At 41.6% G+C, this 9,544-nt stretch overlaps 1 protein-coding gene and 1 long non-coding RNA gene across 2 annotated transcripts in view; both read right to left on the bottom strand.

The window, feature by feature from the left end:
* Positions 1–5,453, bottom strand: part of LOC139345626 (solute carrier family 45 member 4) — a 50,975-nt gene extending 45,522 nt beyond the window's left edge. Inside the window, exons 1-2 of the mRNA XM_070984370.1 lie at positions 5,325–5,453; positions 3,789–3,870 (exon numbers count right to left, since the gene is read on the bottom strand). The gene's annotated coding sequence lies outside the window, so the exon portion shown is untranslated. The remainder of the gene's footprint in view (positions 1–3,788; positions 3,871–5,324) is intronic.
* Positions 1–9,544, bottom strand: part of LOC139345627 (uncharacterized) — an 86,408-nt gene that overhangs the window by 47,436 nt on the left and 29,428 nt on the right. The window lies entirely within an intron of this gene.

Raw genomic sequence — 9,544 nt, forward strand, 5'->3', positions numbered from 1 at the left:
TAAGAATGAAAATTCATTATGTGATTTGAAACGGACATCTCCACTGCAGGATGAGACGACTCAGGACGGAGAAACTTAAATGGCATACCGCAGCTTGTCTGCTGAAAAGCTGGCTTTGAGCGCAGATGTTTCACAACAGAACGCCGCTCGCTGATGGAGTTTTGCCCTCGGCCATGGGCAGCAGAGGGCAAACAGCTCAGAAATGTGGTGAGGCCGAATGTGTTGTGTGTAGCTTTTCATGCTATTACAGTTCAGGCTGCCCCGCAGGAAAAGTTTGACCTTTAGCATGACTTTTGGCGCGTTTTTGTAGTTTAAACCTGCGTTTGGAGCTCTGCAGAAACATCAGGTCAAATCACTCCCGGAGAAAATGACACTAGAGGTACAAGAGTATAAAACCTCTGATTATAGGCCAGTTGCTTTCTACATAAAGTACTGTGACCACAGGTGACCTTCAACAGCAAATTTAACTCAGAATGACTGTGAAAGTGGTCAAACAGAAGAAAAACATGTGCTTTGGGATCAAGTGAAAGGCTTTTCAACTGTTGACAAAACGATCTCACCGCAAGGTCCATTTAGCAGCTGCTGTGAAGCCTTCAGTCAGGCCACATGGTCTTCAGCAGTTTGAGTTTCAGTTGTTTCTGAGCACCTTCAGGACTTCTCTCTCATATTGGCTTAAAAGTTGAAACCGAAGATTAATTCTTGACCTTGAAAAGTGCAGCTGGCAGATAAAATGACAACTCTACCTGCTGAGGACGATCTCGTGATGTGATCGAGAAGAGATGAAGATGAACTGACTTTGTGGGAGATTGTTTTGTCAACTGCTGTTTCTCTAATGCCGAGTTCGCGTGTGTATGAATATTTTTGAACACGGGGTTTTTCCTCCTCGGTTCTCTCGAAAAAATCCCGCTTACACAAGCACTATTTAAAAGATGGATTTAAAAAAAGCATCGTCAGCAGCATACTCAACCAGCAGGAGGTGATATAACCCTAACTCTAAAACCACGCGGGCCAATCAGAAGCCTGAAAAGCTAGAGGACTGACCGGGTCTCGTCCAAAACTTGCAGCATTAGCAGCAGAGTCTGTGATATTGGAGCTTCGGATTGTGAAGCATCCGTTCTTCATTATAGTGGAAGAGGAACTGTACACATATGTGGCAAAACATGGAAGAAGTCCTGTTAGCACGGTTAGCACGAGCACTATTTTAGCTACTTCCACCATTGCATGAACTCGCCTCACGTACATTAAGGAGATATCGGCACACTCCCTGTTGCCACAAGCCAAAAACTTGGTTTTCTCTGCCTACGCATCAACACTGCAGAGTTCCTGAATATCATCACCCCAAAGGTTTTCCAAAAGCTACGTTTTGAAAAATATGATGCACGTGTGGACTGAAAAAACCTCTGTCAGGTCATAACGTGAACCTCAATGATACGGCTTTCTTCTGACTTAAAGTGAGGAGTTCAAACCACCTGGAACAAACTGTACAATTCGAGAGGGACCCTGGGAGCAACGTGATAAAAAAGGAAACAAAAGAAGGAGCCTGAACGGCAGACAAGACTGAGAGGAGGTGTGCTGACAGGGGCAAACAGTGGAAAGTCTCTATTCTTAGAAGACGTTCTGTGTTATTGACAAGGTCTCCGGCTGCAGGGAGCGTCTGAGTGTGTGTCCTCTAACGCTAAGCCGAGGCTTTATACAGCACAGCCATCTGATAGTCTTTGATAGCAGTCCTCCAACACCAGAAAACCAACCAGCATCTATTAGCCAGCCAATTAATCAAACTGCAACATCTACTTAATGTTTTTCCTCATCATCAATTGCAGTCTTGATCTCTGCTGTCTGACTAAAGTAAACCACCCTCCAGACTTGTGAAAGGCCGTGTCAGATCTTTACTGTGTTCCCGTTCATATTTGCCTGTTGGGTGAATAAATGTAAAAACACATGCACACATATGTAAACAGTGCAGTGGGATCCTGTCAGCTGTTGAATACCGTGACTCCAACAACACAAGAGCATTTATAGCTGCAACAAGTGTGTGCATGTAAGATCTGGTAAAGATAAGAGGAGCTATTGATGGCATTGATGTAAGTGAGACGACAAACACACACAGACACAGACACACACACATAAACACACAGGCTTGCTCTGTGATCAGAGGTGGGAAAACATATTCGCTCACTGTTTTCTTTCCCCTCTCTCTCAAGTTTGTGTACAAAAACTTCACACCAGTAGGAAGTGGATTATGTGTACACGGGATCAGGGTCCAGGATACAAAGCCAGATCAGCTGTGTGTATGTGATGGACAGAGAAAGGCACACATGGAGAGAGAGGGAGCGAAATGGACAGCGTTCGGCAGACTGTAGCACTTCAAACTAAACTGGATCTGGCAAAAGTTTGGGGTTTGAACCGAACACATGAGCCTCATTTGGCTTTGATCGACTTCTGGCAGGAAGGAGCGGCGCTGGCCAATCAAATGCCTGCAAGAGCACATTTCTGGAGTGCTTTTCACATAAATGACAAGTGTTCAGACACTTGACTGTCACTGTGGTAACTTTCCAAAGCTGTAAGATCAAGCAGGTACATGAAAAAAATAGAAGGCAAACCTATTTTCTTCAAAGATTTTGTTTGGCATTTTGACCTCTGTTGGACACCAGGGTGAGGACTCAAAAAAGGGACGTCGAGGTTGCATGACAAGCGTCTAGCCACAGATGCTCACAAGCCTCTTCATGTGATGAGGAAACCATTAAACCAACAGATCTGGAGTTGCTTTGATTACACTGGTGTTGGATCACAGCTCAGCAGTCAACAGGAGCCTTTCAGTTTGGTTTTAGTGTGCTTGAGCCACAACTTGACCTCTGAAAACCCCAGTTTCCAAAGATCGCACACAAAATGTTTATATTGCAGTCGCAAACCTCAACCCATTCTTCACTTATCCATCATTAATGTCGCACGTTTTCTTGGATGGATCTAGCAAGATAGTGTGTGTAATGTATGCAGAGAGCATTACAGCACAGACTGCTTATGACCTTTGTTGTAAGGTGGGAAGAAAGGTCGCACAGTAAGGTATCATTCATATGTTTTTTTATGTAAATAGAACCCAGTTCTGCATGCAAAGCATCAATATATTCCTATGTGGGCGGCAGACTAAAGGCCTTTCTTTGTGAATGTATACTCACTTTGCATTACATCTGTGCACACCTACACTTCGTGCACGAGTGTGTGTTCACGTGACTATCTCGAGGGTGACCGGTTGTGTCTGGCTGCACGTTGTGCGGCTGACTGTGCGGTAATAACCCGTTGCTTACTCAGCATCAGTTGATAGTCAGCAAACATTTCATCAAGAGGAAGTGGATCGCTTTCACTTCAGCTGAACCGGCCGGCCTGAAACCGAGGCGATATCGCAACATGTCGAAAGCAAGAGGCTGACACAAAGAGGGTTTTTTTAAGGAAGGGGAGTGCGCGGTATGAATGTGTTTGTGTGGGCAAATCCTGTCAGGCCGATCCAAACCAAGACCATCAGATCGCGCCACATATTGCACATCCAGTCCAGATTGTTCTGCTCATGCTGGTTGTGGTTTTCAGCTGAATAGAAACACATTAGACTTTAAAGACAACAGAGGGAGAACATCTGTTGGCCATTTACGTCTCTCTTTTGGGGCTTTGTTGTGTTTTTTTGCAGATTTACGCCACCAAATAGCAAAAACAGCAGACACAAGGAGGACTTTAAAATGTTGAATGTGGATAAAGTAGAATAAGTACTACCTCCTTAGTGTTTACGCGTGTGTACTCACCAAAAGGCCTTGAAAGCTTCATAAATGTCGCTGGGACGTTGTCGTTTGGTCCAGGCTGCAATCTTAAGCCCTGCAGTCGTACCTGCGCGCACACAAAACAAAGAGCTAAGACCCAGCAGCGGTGCACACAAACAAAAACACAGTCAGTCAGGTTGAACTGAACATTAAATCAATGCAACACCCAGCACAACAAATAATACACACATCCGCTGCCACTCGCTCATGCACACAGGCATGAAAATAGATCAGTCGCTGCCAATAAAGCAGAACAAACACAAACCAGCAAATCGCTTAATGCAAACTCTCTCGTCCAAAAGCAGGAGTTTGAGTTTGACAGAGCTGCAGCAAGCCAATACAGATGTATTTAAAAACAGCCGTGGACAGAAATGTGGAGAATCCTTCCAACAGAAACAGCAGATAAGTAGCATTAAATGGACGTACATTAAATAGAGATAAATAAAACACAACTTGTGAATGTTTCCTGGCAGAAAAAAGGTGGAGGAGCTCTGCTGTTGATTTAACACAGACATTTAAATCGCTGCAACTAACGATTGTTTATATCATCTTTTTAATCAGCGGTTTTCTGGATAAATCAATTAATGGCTCGGCCTGGAACTCGTCAGTGACTGGTGACAAATAGGCAAACAGTTTCCGAACCAAACCACAAGCCGACCTTGTAATTGCTTCACCAAGAGCCTAAAATGCAAAGGATATTAAATTTCCTCATATAAAACACTGAGAAAAGCGGCAAATACTCACATTTAAGATGCCAGAACCAGAGATTGTTTGGTGCTTTTGCTTAAGCAGTGACTCACTTGATTAATTGATTTATAAAATTGTTGCTGACTCATTTACTTTCCAATGATTGGTGAATATTTACTGCCCTACACATCATTTTCATGCATCTTTATATATATATTGAAACTGCAGTTTGCTGTTTGCATTACACCCACAGCTGATGACTTTCATAAGCACCAGCAGGATAATAACAAGGAAGAGTTTTTACAAAGCAGGGCAGTCCTCATGTTTTCTTTATTTTTCAAAGGCAAGCCCAGAACCCAAACAGCTTTTGTTTTTCCCACTTTCACAGGTGTGTTTCTCACTCCACCAAACTGCGGCTTCCTGCTTCTTTACAAAGTGATGTGATGAAGGAAATTGAGTTTTTTTCTGCCACTAATGCCCCCAAACTGCTCGCTGAGCGTCTTCTGCTTTAAAACCTCCTTCACCTGCTTTACATTACAGAGATGCTAATTATAAAGCACTTCATAATTAGAGCAACCTAATTATGCAACCTGACTTGTCCCCGGCTGTCTGCACCTCCAGCCTGTCCTCTCTTTTTGTTTTTGACACAGGCCTACAGAAAACTACTGTAAATGCCTCCCCGCTACCTCCTCCTCCTGCTCCTCCTGCTCCTCTCTGCAGCAGCAACCTGAGATGCTGTGTATTCCGCCTGCCAGAGCGGACCCGCAGCGGCTAGAAAATGTTTAATATCGGTCCCCTCTCGTCGCCGGTGAGTTAACCGGACACCGAGCTCACCTCGCCGGGTTGTGTCAGCCGCCGGCTCCGTGTTTGTGTCCGCTGAGCGGTCGGAGAGTCGCTCGGCTCTGCGGCAGCTTTTGTTGCATAGGCTGTCTGCTACTCCTGCAACTGAAGCCAGGGCTTTAAATACGCCTTTAAAGGAATATCTGTCGGAAGAAGAGACGTAGCGCTGGCTTCCGCCGACGTCACGGCTCATTTGCATAAACGGGCGGGGCGTCCGCGTCCGTGTACAAAGAAGCGGAGAGGCTGAATTTTTAAAGGGGAAACCCGTAAAAAATTACATACAAATTAAGTACTTTTGAGGTACTTTACTTGAGTATATCCATTTTATGTAACTTTATATTTCTACTTGTATTTCCATTATCTACCAGCTACGTTAGTTTCTTTAATAATTAAAAATTGTTTTCTCCCTTTATTTGAGCAAAACAAGAAACAGTTTAAAACCATTCTCCATACACGAGACATACAAGGATAAACTGTACAACTAAATAATCTAAACTGACGAAAGAAAACAGCATTAATCAGAATCTGAATCACATGCAAGGAAACTGACTCTGAATTTACTTTTATACAGATCCAAGAACAGTTTACTGACGGGAAGATAGAACTAGACAAGGACAACAAAGCTGAACAACGATGAAATAAACACAAAATATAGAAATAAACATACAACATTTTTGTACATACATTAAAAAATTGAATAAATGCATATAAAAAGCAACCATGATAACAACATACAATGTCTGAGTATGCGTTTCTGTATATGATAAACATTAACAAATAGTGCAAAGGAGTGAAAACTGAATGGGTAATGTAATGCATGAAGTAACTAATAAAAACACAATTAAAACACAAAGGCAAGGCAATAAACATAACAACAGCAGGGACAAACAAACAGGCTCCCGCTTCACCAGCTAAAACACTTCACTACTCTTGTTTTGACCTTTTTGACCTTTATATTCAGTGAAGTATTTTTACAGTGTGAAATTGCTGCATGCACATCAGTAAATTATCAGAACGATTGGACTTTTCATTCTTGTGTTTTGTGCTTTATTTCCTTGCTTCCCAGTGCTGAATGTGTGAAAGATAATCACTGCGTAACTGGAGGTGTGACGCTGCATAAAAGTACAGCTGACAATCACAGAACTCCTTTGTATTTGACCATGTTTTACAGCTGGGCTCTCTGAGACCCCGAACAGTACTAATGTGTACATGTCACCTCTTCAAAATCAGGTTTGAAAGCAATTTTTGCAAATTAAGGTTATGAAGTATCAAGCTGATAAATGTGAAGTGTGCATTGAGATGTTAGATGGCCCAGGCTCTCTGTAATTGATACTACAGAATAAAAACATGACACTCCCACTACATATTCTCCAGCTGGTAAAATCACTGAACAAAGTCCCAAACTTGGTCTACCTTTATTTATTTCAGCTTTGAGTTCACTGAGATGAAATCATAAAATCTGGGACCCTCTCTTGGGAGCCCTGGGGCAAAAGCTGAGCTGCGGGCGATTCATATGTATTAATTAGAAATACCATTAGTTTGCTTCAACTTAATCAAGCACTGGTGTATTTTTTAACACGCAACTTTTAAGTGCAACATTAACCGAAATAATAAAGGCCTTAAAATTAGATCTGACCTCAGGGCTCCTCTACAAGAAGAGGCTTCAACACGGCATAATAATGCATTTGTCACCCCTGATTAATTGAGTTTACAGTGAGCTTTAGTAGTCAGTTCAGTGTAATCAAACATATTTGCAGCTGGTCAAATTCGAGTCTGAGGCCTCAGGACAGTTGCTCAATACACAGTCACAAAGTAATGAATAAATGTCAAACACAGAAAGTCGCAGTGACGGAGAATTATTTTCATTATCTATTAATCTGCCAATTCTTTTCTCAGTTAATCTGTGCGACCAGGAGTCTGGAGCCACAGCAAAACCAGTGAGTGTTTGTCTTTTTTGTGAATAAAAGGACTTAAGTGATGAACAAGTTATCAAGTTTTGCTGACGCCACAGTAGAAACTGGTGATATGCAATAAAATAGCTAAACAATGCATCATTTGTTTGTGTGAATATTGTTTATTAAGGTATTAAAATTCAATTGATTATTGTTAGAAAAAAATGATGACTCCGTGGCATCTGCATTTTTCTGCGCAGTGGTATGCAGGGACAGAAAGAGACTGAACAAACTGGTCAGGAGAGCTGGTTCTGTCCTGGATGCCCTCTGGACACCATCAAGGAGGTGAGTGGGAGGATGATTGACAGCTCATCCCACCCCCTGCGTGAGACAGCGGGGCCCTAAGCAGCACCATCAGCAGCGGACTGCTGTGTCATCATCTTGCCATTACATTCATGCAATCTCTTGTGCAATATTACATATTATCTTGAATATTACATATTTATTTTGTATCAAGTCTATGCATATGCATATTTTCTTTTTATATACTGTGTTACATATCTTTTTATCTAATGTGCAATAGTGAAAAACAGTGTATTTAAACCATGTGCAGTTCTCAATCCATGTACAATTTTCAATGTCTTCCCAATTAACAATATTATTTTTCTATGCCCCCTCCCCACTTTTTTGTATGGAATGTATATCTGTATATGTTGATTTTTCACTTTCTATTTTGTATTTTATCCCCTTCTATGTCTCCTTTCATACTCCCGATACTATTGCTGCTGCCTGTAACACCCTAATTTTTCCTACGGGGGACTAATAAAGTGTTATCTTATCTCTTATCTTTTTTCAGGAAAATGTTGAATATTGCAAAATTATGTGTGTGCGTGTATGTGTGTTGGGAAATGGACAGGGCTTAAAAAAGAGACGGTTTGTAAATCATTGGTTTGGTTGATGTTTAAATTCTGCTGAAACTTGACTTAAACGCAAGCACCTCTGTGGGTGATGCCCCCTGCCACCAAGGACAAAAACTCATTTGATTGGATCTCTCTGAGATCAGTACAGCCGAGGCAGGCTAAGCTTCTTGGGTAACATATGACATCTACAATTTCCTTGTTTAACACCAATGAAATCACCAAGAAAAACAAGAACAAACCGCACACAAGTGGGGCAATGCTGTTTTTGAAGGTTGACAGCCTGAGGGCTCTGGCTCTGCCTGTGCATGACCATCCTACTGATTACGTGGTTTGGCTTCTGAACTGACACCAAAGCACAGACAGACATGCGAACAGGCAGAAGAAATGGGTGATGCAAGGAGCGACAGGGAAAGGAGTGCTTCCGGTTGTGTTAAAAATAGCTAATTTTGCACATTCAGTGTCAGTCAACTGAGACTGATCTAGAAGCTGAACAAAGCTGTTTTTCTAGACTTAAAGGGACAGTTCACCCCCACATCAAAAGACACTTTTTCCTTTCACCTGGAGTGCTACTTGTGCATCCAGACTGTTTTGGTGTCGCTTGGTGGGTGTAGTTCAGCAGAGAGAAAATAGCTCCTATGTGGAAACTCTCACTTCAGGGTCCGTGGAAAGAGACTTTGCTGCTGAGTTTTATTTTTTATCATTTAAAGCAAAACAACCTGAGTGCCATTTAGTTCCATTATATTGGAGAGAAGACAGACATCTTTACAGCCCATATCTCCAAACTACAGGTAAGAGGAACAGTATGTGCTTTTGATTTTGGGGTGATCTGTCGCTTTAAGGTAACACATTTAACACATATACATCCAAAATCCTCATCTGCATCTGTGTGGGTGCGACTCTAAAAGACCCTCCGGTATGTCTTAAATGAAAGGCTCTTTTGCCTGGAGGATATGATGTTCTTCTTCTGCGCTGTCACCTGTCTGTCACAACCTGCACGAACACGAAACCATGAAAACATAATGATGATGACGTCATCTGCCGCAAATGTCTCCATGAGAAGACAAACATGTCTGTACAGTCACGCTGATAAAATGTCGTTTATGTTAATAAGTTAAAAGGTAAGGTATAGCTATATTTTTCTTATAGTGGACAAATTAAAAAAAACAAAAAAAACAAAACAAACAAGGAGTCTGTGGAGTCAGATAGTGTATTGTTCTTATGGTTATTGTTTTATTTTGGATTATTGTTGGCTAGTTTTTAAAATTTTTGTAATGCTTTTAATTGTCTGATTTTATTATTATTAGTTTCTTATCCTGATTTCTTGACAAAAAAACAAAACAAAACAAAACAAAACAGAACAAAACATCGTATCGTATCCTCAAGTCTAAAGGTGGTTCCTTCA

Source organism: Chaetodon trifascialis, chromosome 17 (genome assembly GCF_039877785.1).
Source record: "Chaetodon trifascialis isolate fChaTrf1 chromosome 17, fChaTrf1.hap1, whole genome shotgun sequence".
NCBI classification, from domain to species: Eukaryota; Metazoa; Chordata; class Actinopteri; order Chaetodontiformes; family Chaetodontidae; genus Chaetodon; species Chaetodon trifascialis.